We start from the raw sequence: 16671 nt of genomic DNA on the forward strand, positions 1-16671 counted from the left end.
GCTAATGGATCTACTTCATAATTCTCAAACTCAATAAAACCACAAAATTGCTTCAGCTTTGGAGAATAGAGATTTTGAGTAGCCTGGAGCTGGATAAGTGTGATCATGTCCTGTTGTAAATACAGGACAACCTAATCAGCTGCCAACGCTTGGAGACAGACACCATAAACTGTGTCTTATCAGCGGTCTGGTTTCTGTTTGCGTTCCAGCCTGGGACTCTTCTGATGGGAACCACCTGTTCCTGGTCTGTTGAGCTTTGGATTTCCCCAGTCCTTCAGTCCTTTCAGTTTTGAAATGAAACCTGCTCTACAGGGTGAAGTTAATTTCAAGAGGACTTTGACAGCTCACACCAGCTTGTTTTTTTTTCTAGAGCCAGCTGGTATGTGAGCTTGTGATGAGAGAGGTGATGAATCAGCTGTTGAGTAAGATCTGGGCAGTGTCATTTCTTTGGGTAACCAGGAAAACACAACCAAATACATTATGTTTGATGCTCAGGAATCTGAAAGTTAAGAGCGCAGTCGCCAGAGGGCTGCACAACCTCACCCTTGCTTTCCTGAAGAGAACATCTCTCACCCCTAGGACCTTATACCAGATTTCTGTGTAGCTAGCCCAGACTAGCCTTGAACTCTGAATTCTTTTTTTTTTAAATACATACATACATATATATATATATATATATATATATATATATATATGTACTCTGTCATTATGCACACCAGAAGAGAGAATCAGGTCCCATTACAGATGGTTGTGAGCCACCATATGATTGCTGGGAATTGAACTCAGGACCTCTGGATGGGCAGCCAGTGCCCTAAACCGCTGAGCCATCTCTTCAGCCCCCATTGAACTCCTAATTCTCCCATCTCAGCTTTTTGTGTTAGGATTACAGGTGTACACCACCATGCTTTGCTATAAAGGTTTTATTTCAACTTCTTGTCTCATCCTCAGGACCTCCTCACCTCCTTTCTATCCAAGTCTCTGACCTCTCTCTGCTACTCTGCTGTCCCTGCCCTTCACCATAAACATTCCACCAGAGCATAGCATTTCACTTCATTCCTTTTAATAAGACTGGGTCACCACATGACCTCACTGGGTACCCCTGCATCAATTTCTAGCATTCCAGAACCGCTTTTAGTCCATAGAACCTCTCTTCCCTTTGGATTTCTGCTGGAACAATGCCAGCTGCTCCTTGTTCTGGATGCTGCATGTCTTCCCTTGTCTTCCACATTCTATGGCCCAGTGGAAGATTTTTAGTCAAGACTAGCCTGGGCCCAGAGGTTCAGGAAAGAATATGGCATTGGGAGGCTATGTTAATATGTTCATATGTGAACTCATATGCAACCATGAATGCCATGTTGGGTGGGAGGGACAGGAAATGCAGTATTTGAAGCATGTGTCTTTTGTAGCCTCCTCCTGCCTATTCTCCTTGGGGATGAAGTACAGCTCAGTGCTGGAGCACTTTATCCCCAGCACCACAGATATCAGCATGCTTGGAATTCAGTAATTTACATGGAATACAGCAATCCTCCTTCTCCCGTTTTAAGCATAAAAAATTATCTTTAAATCTCATCTTCACAAATGATATAGATGCTATGTATCATTCTGATATTTCCCTCTTTGTCTCAAGAATGACCCTTCAGATACTGTGGTGGAGCACATCTTTAATCCAAGCACTCAGTGAGTTAGAGGCAGCTGGATCTCTGTAAGTTCAAGACCAATCTGATCTACATAGCAAGCTCTGGGGCAGGCAAGGCTACATAGTGAGACCTCTGTGTCTTTCTCAAAAGCAAAATAAAACAACAAAGAATGGGCCTTAGTCCATGTTAGTAAGTAGTGGCTTCATTCTTTTTGGATGCTATATGGTATTTCATAAAATGGATAATGCTTTGTTTTATTTAACCACTTTCCTATTGAGAGACATGGAGGTTTTTGTCTGTTCTAGATGATGCTTACTGTGACTTAAGTGTGGGTGTTCTGTTCCTAGGCATTGATCTCAGTCTTCCAGTTGTTCATAGGGAATACTTAATGGTGAGTGTATATGTGTTTCTGTTTGTTCAGTGCTGGGGATTGAACCCATGGCATCATGTATACTAGGCAAGTGGTCTACCATTGAGCTACATCACCAGCCCAGATACCTTGCATTCATGATGAGCTCCTCTGGTGCACCATCCTTTGAAAACCAAACCCTGCTGCTCCTAGACATCCTTTCTTCAAATTCCTGGTCTGATCACTATCAAACACCAGAATGGGATCTCAGTATTCTTGGACCTAGACCTTGCCTTCTTTTTTGCCATTGCCCTATGCTTTGGTTTTCTAATTTATCAGGTTAAACACTGTGTAAAGTGCTTACAGTGATGTGTAGCAGTGATGCAGTCACCTATGGTCAGCTTTATCTTTGATTCCAGGATTGACTTTCTGTTGCGTTGAGACTGTTCTGAGTCCTGGTGAGGTTCGAAGGCCCTCCTGGAGGAAACCTGGAGTCTGAGAGAACTGGAAGGAAAGGGTGCAGGCTAATTTTACTTGTGTCAGGTGTGGGCTAAATTTACTTTATGTATTTTGCATTGTCAAACTTTTTGAACTTATTTTGCATTTGAAGTTTTAAAAATGAGTGTCCTTAAAAGAATATTGTATTTACAAGCAGGGCAGTGGTGGCACACATCTTTAATCCCAGCACTCAGGAGGCAGAGGCAGGTGGATCTACAGAGCAGGTTCCAGGACAGCCAAGGCTTTACAGAGAAACCCTGTCTCAGGAAAATATATATTGTATCTGGAACTGTAACAAAGGAGCTAGACATATGGCTCAGTATTAAGTGTTTGCTGATTGTTTTTGCAGAGGACATGAGTTTGGTTCCTAGCATCTATTCTGGCTTCCCACACTAACTTGTGACTACACAGATGATGTAGCATGAGTTCTAATTGGTCTTAATCATAAAAACCCAGAGTCAGGTATTAGGGGGTGAAAGCTGAAAAGAACAGAGAAGCAGAGCAGCCAGCCACTGGAGGTCTTACCTCTATGAAATCTCTAGACCTAAAAGAGGCTGAGCTCTGTCTCCTCCCGCCTTATATTCCTATCTCTGCCCAGCCATATCACTTTCTGTCTGTCTGTACAGACCTCTAGACCTCTGTGGTTAACTAGTGGCTATCTCTGCCCTCTGATCTTCAGGCAAGCTTTATTTGTTAGAGTAAAAACAAATTATCACCACAACAGACATATCCACAGCATTAAAAATAAAACAAACCTTTAGAAATTGTAATAAATTCTACTGGTGAACAGAAAGGGAGGAGTGACTATCAGATCTTGGTTGCAATAGAGATGGCTTCATATTTCATCAGTTAAAGACCATATGTCTCAGTCATACAGAGTGGCATGTGGAAAAGCTGCAGTGTCTCAGTCTGGGCTATATGGAGAATGTAAATGATATAGGATTCCAGAGAGACAGACCCAAGGTATCATTTATGAATTGAGCAGTTTTTATTAAAGAGGTTTTTTGGTACCCCAAGAAGAGTAAATGTTTGAGAAATACAAAGTTCACTTAGTGTACACATTTAAAACTATTCTAACCACAAAGGACTCACAGAGTGGAGGAGACTGAACTAACCCCATACCAAGTGCTTATATAAACATAAAATAGTATGAAAATAAAAGAGCACTAGCTGCTTTTGCATATGACCTGGGTTCTGTTCCCAGCACCCACATGGTAGCTCACAACCACCTGTAACTCCAGTTCTGGGGAATCTGATGTCCTTTTCTGGCCACTGTGGCCACTGCATGCACATGGTGCGAGGACATCATTAACATAAAATAAGGGGTGGATTAAAGGCGCACGCCTTTAATCCCAGCATTCAGGAGGCAGAGGCAGAGATAGGATCTCTGTGAGTTTGAGGCCAGCCTGGTCTACAAAGAGTTCCATGATGTCCAGGACCATTACACAGAGAAACCCTATCTTGAAAAACCTAAAATAAAAGGATATCAGTGGTATTTCCATTGGGCATTTACAGTGTTTGTTACCTAAAAAGCTTTCTCTTTGGTCTGTCTTCTTCCATTAAGAGCCCAGTTTTTAAATCGTCTCCTTAAAGAGACCTTCCTGACTACCTAAGGATTCCAAGAGTCACCCATGCACTTGTCTGTCCCATTACCTTATTTGTCCTTTTTAAACTTTGATTTAATAAGTTTATTTTTTTCACATTTATCCATCGTGTGTGTGTGTGTGTGTGTGTGTGTGTGTGTGTGTGTGTGTGTGTGTGTGTGCGCGTGCGCGCGCGCGCGCGCGCGCGCACCATTGTGGCAGTATGTGTGGAGGTCAGAGGACAGCTTTCAGGATTTCTCCTTCCACCATTTGAGACCTAGGGAATGAACTCAGGTCATTTTGCTTGGAGGCAAGTGCCTTTACCAGCTGTGCCATTTTGTTGGCTCCTCCTCCTCTTTTTTAAAATTTATTTTTATTTATGTGTATGAGTGTTTTACTTATAAGTATGTTATAGCACCATGTGCATGCAGTGTGTTAGAAGAGAGTAGTGGATCCCCTGGAACTGGAGTTATAGTGAGTGGTTATGTGAGTGCTGGGAACCAAACCTGGGTCCTCAGCAAGAACAGCAAATGCTTTTAACTGCTGAGTCATTTCTCTGCCCCATAGTACCTTATTCTTTGCATAGCACTTGTCATTACAAAGTATTTTTCTGACTTATTTGCATATTTGCTTATAGTCTTTAATTAGAATTGGCCTAAGCTTATTGTCAATGTTATTTGATCACCTTTGGTAATTATGCTTGCCGGATGAGCCACCTAACTTGCTTATCTAGAGTCACTGAATCATTTCCTGAAACCAGAGAAGGGTGGCAGGGGCTTGTCCTGAGGTGACATGCATTCAAGCTAGAGTGCTAGATGGGAGGGAAAGTGCACACCTCTGATCCCAGTACTTCAGCATTAGGGTGGGGGAGATGGCTTGGCAGTTAAGAGTACTGGCTGCTCTTCCAGAGGACCTAGGTTTGTGGCTTGCAATTGTCTGTAACTCCAGTCCCAGGGGTCCAATTGCCCCCCCCCTTTTTCCTCCTTAGGCACTGCATGCCCATGATGTACAGGCATGCATGCAAGCAAAACATCTGTACACATAAAATAAACAAAACACAAAATCAGATAGCATGGCCCAACTCACTCAGGGACCATCATATAAGAGGGCGTGGGAAGATTGTAAGAGTCAGAGGTTGGGAGGGATCAAAGCAAAAAGTGTCTTTTTTTTTTTTTTTTAAAGACACAGTCTATGTAGCCCTGGCTATCCTGGGACACTCTATGGAGACCAGGCAGGCCTCAAACTCTCACAGAGATATGCCTGCCTTTGCCTCACGAGTGCTGGGATTAAGAGTGTACACCACCAGGGCTGGAGAGATGGCTCAGTGGTTAAGAGCACTGACTGCTCTTCCAGAGAATTCAGGTTCAATTCCTAGCACCCACATGGCAGCTCACAATTGTCTGTAACTCCAGTTCCAGGGGATCCGATACCCTCACACAGAATAAATACAGGCAAAACACCAGTGCACATTAAATTAATAAATAACTGTTAAAAAGTGTGCACCAGGATACCTGGCATTATTGGAAAGAATTTTTTAAATGCTCCTCACAATATTTATTTATTATGTATATGGTGTTCTGCCTACATGTCTGCCTGAGGCCAGAAGAGAGCACCAGATCTCATTACAGATGGTTGTGAGCCACCGTGTAGTCGCTGGGAATTGAACTCAGGACCTCTGTAAGAGCAGACAGTGCTCTTAACTGCTTGGCCATCTCTCTAGCCTAGAAAGAATTTTTGAAGAAAGGAAGCTTCTCATGATTTTATCCTATAATAATGAGCATGATATCTCCTTAGTGTGTACATTTTCAACAATGACAGAAGAGGGGAGAGAAATACTCTGCCAAAGAAGTGAATTGTGCCTGGTTTTTATCTGACATACTTTAGTGTAACTCATGTCCTATCTCAGTAACTGCTTTCTTCCAACTGACTGTGTTGGAAGCCTGGTGTGTGCATTGTTGTTGTTTGTTCCTACTGAAAGCCCACAGAAGGGAGCGAAGTCAGACAGGGCCTGAGGCCCCGGTCTGGAGCTACATAGAGACTTCTGTGTCACAGTCTAGGAGAATCTGGTCTCTTTCTCCCTGGATCAAGCCTGTGTAAATAATGGTCAGCAGAGTAGTTGGACCCTGATGAACCTTATCTCTTAAGTTCAGTAAGTAGCCTAGAGTAGAAAATGACAAAAACTGATTTTTGTCATTTTCCCCAATAGGTTTTTTATTGTTTGTTTTCTTTTCTCTTTTCATTTCTTTTCTTTTTGGAGGCAGAGCCTTAGATAGCTCAGGCTGGCCTAAGACTCTTTGTGTACTTTTTGTAGCTGAGGATAACCCCGAACTTCTGATCTTGTCTCCATTTTCCAAGTGCTGGAATTAACAAGTGGCTGCTATCATGCCCACTTTTATGTGGTACTGCAGAGTGAATTCAAGGTTTCATGTATGCTAGGCAAGTACTCTACTAACTGAGCTATATCCTTTTTCTTTTCTTTTTTTTGGGGGGGCGTTTCGAGACAGGGTTTCTCTGTGGCTTTGGAGGCTGTCCTGGAACTAGCTCTGTAGACCAGGCTGGTCTTGAACTCACAGAGATCCGTCTGCCTCTGCCTCCTGAGTGCTAGAACTAAAGGCGTACACCACCACCACCTGGCACTGAGCTATATCCTTAATCTCATTTTTTAAATCAGAAATTATTGTGCGTGCGTGCGTGCGTGCGTGCGTGCGTGCGTGCGTGCGTGCGTGTGTGTGTATGTGAACATGTACGTACATGTATGTGTGAGTACCACAGCATGTGTGTAGAGGTCAGAGGACAACTTGTTTCTGTAGGTTCTCTCTTTTCATCATGTGGGTTCCAGTGATTGAAATTGAACTCAGGTTGACAGGCTTGGTGATGTCTCACTAATCCCCATTAAATTTTTTTTCACAACAGTCTCTATCTCTCTCTCTCTCTCTCTCTCTCTCTCTCTCTCTCTCTCTCTCTCTCTCTCTCTCTCTAGCTTAGATTGCTCTGGAGCTCACCAAAGCTAGCCTCAAATTTATGTTAATCCTCCTGTCTCAGCCTCTCAATTGCTGCTGGTGTAAGTCACCAGACTTGGTTCCAAGCTGTTTCCTGGACAGCCCTAGTGAGGAAGTCCTGTGTCTCGGGCTGCTGTGGCAAGGCAGTAGGTATAGGGATCAAGCAGGAGTTAACTTTACCAAAGTAGCTCATGGCTTGTATGGAGGAGGGGAAGATAGGAGCAGTTATACTAGGTCTGATACTTGTGCTCACCACAACAGAGTTAGATACTTGTGTGCTAGGGGAGGGACTCTGGTCTGCTGTGGCCTGTTACCTCCCTGTGATGTGTCAGTCTCGTTTCCTGTAGGCATCTGGAGCTCAGGAGGAGAAGAAGGCACTAAGTGGCCTGGCTTCAGACCCCAGGGATCTTCTGGGAGTTGTGCTTCCTGGGACCTGTCTTCCTTATCCTGTCCAGATTGCTTGATGGTTGCCTTCACCTTCCTCAGACTCCTATTTCAACCTTGAGTAGCCAGGCTTCTGGCCAAGAGGAGGGAGTGTGGGGACTGTGAAATGACTGGCCTTTGCTGTCCTTAAGTCCCCTCTGGAACATCTTGGAGGTGGAGTGAGTGGGTGGGAGGGCCACTGGTCTGGCATTCTGCCTAGACCTCTGTTAATATTTCTGCCTTTCTATGGATTGTTCTTCTTTCCCAGCTATTAGTAGATTATGAGCACAGACCCTTCTGTGATTTTGCTTGTTTTGAGACCAGGTCGTGCTATGTAGCTCAGGCTGTCCTCAAACTTGAGATCCTCCTGCTTGGGCTACCTGATGGCTAGGATCACAGACAGATATCACCACTTCTAAATGATTTTTATTTTATTTATTTTTGTTTTTTGAGACAGGGTTTCTTTGTATAGTCCTGGCTGTCCTGGAATTCCTTTTGTAGACGAGGCTGGCCTAAAACTCTCTAAGATCTGCCTTCCTCTGTTCCCCAAGTGGTGCAATTAAAGGTGTGTGCCACTGCCACCCAGCTGTTTTATTTTTTTAGTTGAATTTTTTTTTTTCCCCCACAGGCTGTGGTGGCACACACCTTTAATCCTAGCACTTGGGAGGCAGAGGCAGGTGGATCTCTGAGTTTGAGGACAGCCAGGGCTACACAGAAAAACCCTGTCTTGGGAACAAAAAAATAACAGTGCTGGAGAGGTGGTATAGTGGTTACAAGCATTGGCTGCTCTTTCAGAGGACCTGACTTCAATTCCCAGTACCTACATGACAGTTTACAACTGTTTGTATAGCTCCAGTTCCAGGGTATTTGACACCCTAACAACACATTCAGGTGAGCCAACAGTGCACATAAAAATAAATCTTTTTTTAAATATATTTTTTATTTTAGTCATTTTTTTTTAGATTTTATTTATTTATTATGTATACAATATTCTGCTTCCATGTATATCTGAACACCAGAAGAGGGCACCAGATCTCATAACGGATGGTTGTGAGCCACCATGTAGTTGCTGGGAATTGGACTCGGGACCTCTGGAAGAGCAGTTGGTGCTCTTAACCTCTGAGCATCTCTCCAGCCCTAAAGATAAATCTTTTTTTTTTTTTTTAAGATTTTATTTATTTATTATGTATACAACATTCTGCTTCCATGTATATCTGCACACCAGCAGAGGGCACCAGATCTCATAACGGATGGTTTTAAGCCACCATGTGGTTGCTGGGAATTGAACTCAGGACCTCTGGAAGAGCAGTTGGTGCTCTTAACCTCTGAGTCATTTCTCCAGCCCCCAAGATAAATCTTAAAAAAATTTATACATTATATTTTGATCATGATTTTCCCTCCCCCAACTACTCCCAGGTCCTCCCCACACCCAATGACAACAACAAACAACAGCCCAAACAAAGCAGTATGAAATGAAGTCTAAAAAGTACTGAGTTTGTTTTGTTTGCCATCTACTGCTGGGCATGAAGGCTCTCCTGAAGTGTGGTCAATATACTCAGAAGACTCATTGGCGAAAACTAATTTTTCCTTTGCAAGCAGGTATTGCAGGTAGCTTATTGGTTAGGTGTGAAAGCCTATGTACACTTCCCTTTCTTGGCACTGGAACCCATATAGTTTGACAGCTGATTTTATTTAACTTGACTGTTAAAGATATCTGTTGGGGCTGGAGAGATGGCTCAGCCCTTAAGAGCACTGGTTGCTCTTCCTAAAGACGGGAGTTTATTTCCCAGTACTTATAAGGTAGTTCAGAACTGGCTGCAGCTCCAGAAGATCTAGATGTCCTCTTCTGGCCTTCTGGTGCACTGCACCATGTGGTACACAGACATGCATGCAGGCAAAATACCTGTATACATAAAACAACAACAAAAATAGTTTAAACAACAAATACACATTTTCATGCCTGGCATCATGGCACATGCCTTGAATACCAACACTCCTGAGGCAGAGGCAAGAGGATCTCTGTGAGTTTCAAGACCAGCCTGGCCTATATAGCCAGTTTTAGGACAGAGTCATGCTACATAGAGAGAACCTGTCTTACAAATGATGAATAAATATAAAAAAAAAACAAATAAAGACCCGTTTTCATGTAGACAAGTACAGAATAGATCATAAAGAGCCAGTGAAGTCCTGAGTGAATGTTTATTGCTGACATGGGCAAGGACCAAAGCCTTGAACCCATGGGAAATTGGTAAAGCCTTTCCTCATATGGTTCAGACTCAGCATGGGCTAAGCCTTCCTCCTCTGGACCAAGTACTAGAATGTTTACTAATGATCAATGTGGGCAAAAACTAGCAACTGCAGCTTCTTCCTCCTTGCTGTTTACAGCTAAGACTGAGTCCTGTAGACTCCTCCACCAAGATTAGCTTCTTCCCTCCTGTGCTATCCCAAATAAAGGCTCTGGAGTTTCAGGGCACCTCTATCAGAGAATGTGCAGCTTGCCTCACCCCATATTTTCGGTACATATATGTCCTTTCTTCATTCCTTCAGTGCCCCTGGTAAGAGTTCTAAGACCAAGCTTTGTGGGATGCAGCAGTAGATGGCTGAATTATTTCACTTGAGTGGTTGCATCATGGTGCTTTTATTTCATAATATTTAATTGATTCATTTCATGTTGTCAACAGCACATGGCTCTGACACTTTACTTGATATGTTGAAAGTCCCTGTATTTCTTCCCTCTTGCTTTTATCAATAACATTTCATACTGTTTGATTCATTGCATACTTTTCTCATTTTTTATTACCTACCTCTTTCCAATAGAATCCAAGCTCCAGGCAAATAGTTTTTTTTTTTTTTTTTTTTTTTTTTTTTTTTTTTGGTTTTTTGAGACAGGCTTTGAAGGCTGACCTGGAACTAGCTCTTGTAGACCAGGCTGGTCTTGAACTCACAGAGATCCGCCTGCCTCTGCCTCTTGAGTGCTGGGACTAAAGGTGTGCGCCACCACCGTCTGGCTCAGGCAAATAGTTTTTCTTCCCCATTTTAGGTATTTCTCAGCACCTGCTTGGAACAGTTCCTCGTATACACGTGATGCTTAAGCATTGAGTGGTTGAATGTGACTTTTATTATTTTATTGGGTATTATGTACACAGTGTGCATATATATATATGTATATCATTGTCTACTGTAGTCACCTTAGAAGAAATTCTAAGAAATGGCACAGCAGAGTTAAAGTGTATGCCCATTTACCACACTAGTTCATGAAGCCAGCTTTCCTCAAGAATGTAACTTTCAAGTGGCACATAGTTATAATCCTAGTAGTCAGGGCATGGAGATAGGAAGATCAAGAATTCTAGGTTAGCCTCTGCACATAGTAGGTTCAAAGCCTTCCTGGGCTACATGAGGTGATGTCTCAAAGATAGTAGGTTCAAGGCCTTCCTGGGCTACATGAGGTGATGTCTCAAAGACTGAAACAGAACCAAAAAAACCCCAAACAAAAGAATGTCAAGCTGGGTTAGCCTGGGCTGTACAGTGCCATTGAAGCCACTCTTTTCTCTAATTAATCAGTCTCCGACACACAAAACCATGCTGTGCTTTCTTTCATGTGTGGTTTCTAGGTTTATTTAGATAAATAAAATCATATATGTATGTATGACATGTAAGGCTCTAATGAGAGTGGGGTAAGACATTGGAGGGTAGAGGTGGGGAGTGTGTACAGTATACAGTGTACTTGTGTGAAAATGCCATGTATAACACAGTATCGTGTGTGATGAATATGTGCACTCAAAGTTGTTGATTGTGAGGCAGGGTCTCACTGTATAGCCTTCCTAGCCTGGAACTCACTAGATAGATCAGGCTGGCCTTCAACTCCTAGAGACCCACTTGCTTCTGTCTCCTGAGTGCTTGAATTAAAGGTGTTCTGGTACCACCATGCCTGGTGGTTTCCCTGTGGTTCTAAGAGCACTGAATCTTGTGTTTGCATGTGTTCCCCAGGTGACAGGTAGGAGACATGGTCTGGTAACACCATGCTTCAGAATGTGACTGTGGAGCTAGCCTGCTTGACCTTGGGTAAGTCATTTACCTTCCTGTGTCCTTCAGTTCTTCTTGGTAGGGGAGGGTAATAATGGTACCTATTTGAAGGGGTTTTATTAAGGATCATCAGTTAGGCTAAGGAAAATGCTTAGAAACTATTAACTGAAACAGTCACTCCAGTAGGACTGACTTACTTTTGTAGTAAGCATCTACCCAGGGCTTCACATGTATTGGTTTTCACTTCTTTGACAATAAAAAGTTGAATGGGGGTCTCATGTTGTCTGAGCTCATGTTGTCTCAAACTAAAAGTTGAGGCTACTTTGAACTGATCCTTTTGTATCCATCTCACAAGTGCTAGGATTGCAGGCCTGCCCCACCATTTCTGTCTTAAGGTTAATCATCTTTATGTATGCAAGCTGGACGAGCATGCTACCACTGAGCCACACCTCCAGCCTTCTGATTGTTTTGTCTTGTTACTTTTTTTTTTAAGATTTTATTTATTTATTACGTATACAACATTCTGCTTCCATATATATCTGCACACCAGAAGAGGGCTCCAGATCTCATAACGGATGGTTGTGAGCCACTATGTGGTTGCTGGGAATTGAACTCAGGACCTCTAGAAGAGCAGTCGGTGCTCTTAACCTCTGAGCCACACCCCCAGCCCCCTTCTGATTGTTTTGCTTACTGACACACACGAACTATAACTTATCCCATTTGTTTTTCAGCATTGTTTATGCAGTTATCTTCTGCCTTTAGATTTTACATTTTTTGACATTCAGATGTTTTTCCCTAACAGTCTTTTCTGCCATGAGACCAGTGTTTAGAAAAAAGTATACTTTTGTATCTTGAAATTATAAAAAATGACTTCTTGTTCTTTTGAGTACTATATGTATTTATTAATTTGAATATTTAAATTTCAACAACTTTTCAATCTAGAATTTAGATGTCAAGAGTGGTTAAGTCTTGAGTTTGATCCCCCCCCCCCCTTTCTTTCTTTAGGACTGGAGAACAGAGGAACAGAATTCAATTTCCAGCATCCATAACTAGTGGCTCCATGGAATTCAATGCCTTTTCTTAGCCTCCTCAAGTACCTACACATATTTGGTTTACACACACACACACACACACACACACACACACACACACAGAGTAAAAGAAGTCTTAAAACCAGTTGTTTTGGGGCTGGAGAGATGGCTCAGAGGTTAAGAGCATTGACTGCTCTTTCAGAGGTCCTGAGTTCAATTCCCAGCAACCACATGGTGGCTCACAACCATCTATAATGAGATCCGGTGCCCCCTTCTGTTGTGCAGGCATGCATGCAGACAGAACACTGTATACATAATAAATAAATAAATGAATCTTTAAAAAACAGTTGTTTATATTTTTGTTTAGTGTTTGTGTTTGTATGCAGTTTTGTTCAGCCTGTACTCACTTGTGCCACTAGCATGTGTGTCTGTCATGAGGCTTGTGGCAGGCACCTTGACCTGCTGAGCTATCTCTCCACCTTCCACCTCTTTCATTTGGGTAGGTGTTTAAGTCTTCACTGAAGGAGAAGCAAAAGCAGGGTCCTTTTTTGATTGTTTTGAGACAGAGTTTTCCTGTAAAGTCCTGGCTGGTTCCACACCCCTCACTCTATATCCCTTCCTCCAGCTGTCCAGGGCTGGGTTAGAGGCATATGCAGATGTTCTCTTTGAACAGCACATCCTCATAGATAACAGATCTCCATTGCAAAGAGTGACTTTAATGTCTGAATGTGGTCAGGAATATTATAATTGCTGGCATGTAATAAGTTGTCTTGTGGACTGAGGTGAGGAGACTGCTGTCCTTGGCTGCAGCCTTTGCATGGCTCTGTAAACTTCCCATGCAGACCCTCATGAAGTACTGCTTTAGAGGGCTCACCCACTCCTGTGAATACAATATTCTGCTTTGTTCATAAACAAATGACAGGCTCGGGGACATAGCTTAGCAGAAAGCACTACTCTAGCATGTCAAGACCCTGGGCTTCATCCCAACATCACAGAAGCAGCCCGGTGACTATAGCAGACATTTTCTCCAGCCTGTGGTGAAAGGGTATTGAATGGTAATAACCCCACTGGACTCTAATTCTGTCCTTAACATCTGGAATTCTAGTTCCAGGAAGTTTCTTGCCTAGACTTAAAATGGAAGAAAAACCTAGATACAATTGTGTAATGTCTGTACAGCTGCTGCTGGCCAGAAACAATGAAGGGGAGCTGCCCTTCATGTGAAACACTGTATGCAAGGTCCTGCGCACCAGATATGTTCGCTCCTCTTGAAGAAGTGCTCTGTCTGGGTTGAGTAGCACCCCGAAGACAACATGCCTGTTGATCAGAACCTGTGAATGCTAGTAGTAGATTTTAAAGGGTTTTTTTTTTTTCTTTTTTAAGATTATGTGGTGTGTGTGTTCACATGAGGGCAGTGCCAGCAGAGTCCAGATAGAATGTTGGATCCCCTGGAGTTGGAGTTACAGGTGGTTGCAGGCTAGAATTGAACTCTAGTCCTTGGCAAGGGCAATAAGTGCTCTTAACCACTGAGTCTCCTCTCCAACTAGGAAATATAGTTTTTGCAGATGTAACTAAGTTAAGATGAATATTGTGAGCTCTGCAGTGGTGGAGCATGCCTTTAATCACGGCACTCTGGAGGCAGAGGGAGAGGCAAGTGGATCTCTGAGTTCAAGACCAGCCTGGTCTACAAGAGCTAGTTCTAGGACAGCCTCCAAAGCCACAGAGAAACCCTGTCTCAAAGCCTATCCCTTCCCCCCCCCCAAAAAAAAAAGATGAATATGGTGGCAGCTCCTGATCCAGTGATGATGTTCTGTAAGACTTCCATGGGGATGGAAGCAGGGATTGGGGTTCTCTCTACTTCCATTCGCTACTCCAAGGACAACTAGCTATCACCAGGAACAAATTCTTCCCCTGCCTTTTTTTTTTTTTTTTGGTTTTTCGAGACAGGGTTTCTCTGTGGCTTTGGAGGCTGTCCTGGAACTAGCTCTTGTAGACCAGGCTGGTCTCGAACTCACAGAGAACCACCTGCTTCTGCCTCCCGAGTGCTGGGATTAAAGGTGTGCGCCACCAATGCCCGGCTTCCCTTGCCTTTTCAAGTGTGGCCTTGCTGACACCTGATTGTACTCTTTAGTTTTCAGGCTGTGGGATCAGCTTCTGCTGTTTGAAGCCTGACAGTCTGTTAGAGTATCTCTAGAGACTAATGCACACACCACCACCTCTGCACTCTGATAAGGAAAACGGAGGCCCAAAGCCACCAAACATTGGCGATCTCTGTAGCCAGTGCCCTGCCCTCTGCCTCCTGTTCTCGCTTTTGCTGGCTGTGCACCTTTACCATGTACACTGAGCTATTGAAATGACTAGTGTCAGGCCACTTCACCCTGTTAAGTAGACTCCCTTTTTATTTTTATGTATATGAGTGTTTTGTCTGTTTGTGTGATTGTGCACCATGTGGATCCCTAGTCCCTTTGGAGGTCAGGAGATGCCAATGTATCCTCTGGAACTGGAGTTAAGGATGGGTATGAGCATATGGGTCCTGGGAAATGAACACAGGTACTCTGCAAGGACAGCAAGTACTCTTATCACTGAACCATCTCTTTAGTCCCCATAGCTCTGTCTTTAACTTTTCCTTCCCATTCACTATCAGAGAAATGTGACAAGGTGATCCCACTACCCCTTTCCCCTCTTTCTGGAAGTGTGTGTGTGTGTGTGTGTGTTTTTAATGCTACCCATTTTGGGCTACTATGTCTTCTAGACTCCTGTCCCCACAGCACATGCCATGCATTCTCTAGAGCTTTCAGGATGGTGCAGGTAGCCTACGGCTCACAGCTATAAGTAGAGAAGGAACTGCTTTCTGGAAGCACTGTGTGTACAGAGGTGGGAGAGTTAGGGTACAGAGGCTCTGCTGCTGAAGGGTGCCAGCCCCTGCTCAGCTCCTCACTTGCTAGTGGCTCTTCTGGGAACTATGGTTGGTAGTGACATCAAGGCTGTTCTTGGTCTAGACTGCTGGCTTTGGATCCTGCTTTCATCACAATGGGAATTCTAGAAATCCTACATTGGTTTTGTTTCTTCCCACAACCTGGGTCTAAGCAAAGCCCTGGAACTTACCAACACCCTTCAGAAATGTTTATTGTGGAGCTAGAGTAATGGCTCAGCAGTTAGGAGTGTTGGCTGCTCTTCGAGAGGACCCAGGTTTGGTTCCTAGTGCCCACATGGCAGTTCACAACCATCTACTTCAGTCCTAGAGATGGACACCCTCTTCTGACCCTCACAGGTTCTGCATGCATATGGTGTGCAGACATGGCATGCAAGCAAAATACCCATACACCTAAAATTTAAAACTGGAAAACAAAACAAAACAATACCTTCTGCTGGGTAACCTGGCCCTGGCCCTCTGCTGCTTAGACTTTTCCTGTTCTTTGTACCACTTGCTGAACTGTTAGCCAGCCCTTTCCACTTCAAGATGCATCCATCTCCTGAGACTTCAGGCTGGGTCAATAACTCTGGCTCTCTGGGGGACATGCCAGCAAGGTGACACAGAACACAGGTGTGGCTGCAGGATACCTCTTGCTGTGTCCCATGTGAGTTGTGGTTTGTAGTCAGTATGATATTATTCAGCTGATTATGTCCAGGACAGTTTTGGCCATAATGACTTGCTTTCTACAATCCTGTATATGGAAAGCCTAGAAACTCCCCTGAGATGGCCCTTCCTGGATCACTTTGAGTGTCAAGATGGAGGACCATTCTGCTTCCTACATACTGGGCCTCACTGTGATCATTTTATGAAAGAATGGTTTGATACTGGGAGTGGGGCCTAGGCCTCCCAAGGACTTGTGGAAGACTCTGACTGTAGCCACGTCCTGTTAGAGCTTTGGATTGAAAAACTCCCAGGAAAACAGTATTGCAGTACTCCTGGCTAGAGCAGGAGGGGCCAGCCGCCTCCTGAGTTCACTCTGGACCTGTTGCTGAGTTGTGACAGCTAGCAGTCTGAGTTGATGTTCTATGACTTTATTTCTTTTCATGGAAACTTGGCTTGCAAAGAAGGTGACACTCATGTCTTCACCCTCTGGGAGAGCCTCACCAGTATAAATCCTTTCTTTTGTTCAAAATTTCAAACTCTTTTTAGAACTGTTT

At 43.6% G+C, this 16671-nt stretch overlaps 1 long non-coding RNA gene across 1 annotated transcript; it reads left to right on the forward strand.

Annotated features, from left to right (window-relative positions):
* The first annotated feature begins 833 nt into the window (after positions 1 to 833).
* LOC118237752 lies at positions 834 to 12667 on the forward strand. The gene is made up of 4 exons (XR_004770993.1): positions 834 to 2028; positions 2406 to 2529; positions 11477 to 11551; positions 12518 to 12667. It is a non-coding gene; the product is annotated as an uncharacterized LOC118237752 (long non-coding RNA).
* The last annotated feature ends 4004 nt before the right edge of the window (positions 12668 to 16671 follow it).

The sequence above is a fragment of the Cricetulus griseus genome, chromosome 8 (genome assembly GCF_003668045.3).
Source record: "Cricetulus griseus strain 17A/GY chromosome 8, alternate assembly CriGri-PICRH-1.0, whole genome shotgun sequence".
NCBI classification, from domain to species: domain Eukaryota; kingdom Metazoa; phylum Chordata; class Mammalia; order Rodentia; family Cricetidae; genus Cricetulus; species Cricetulus griseus.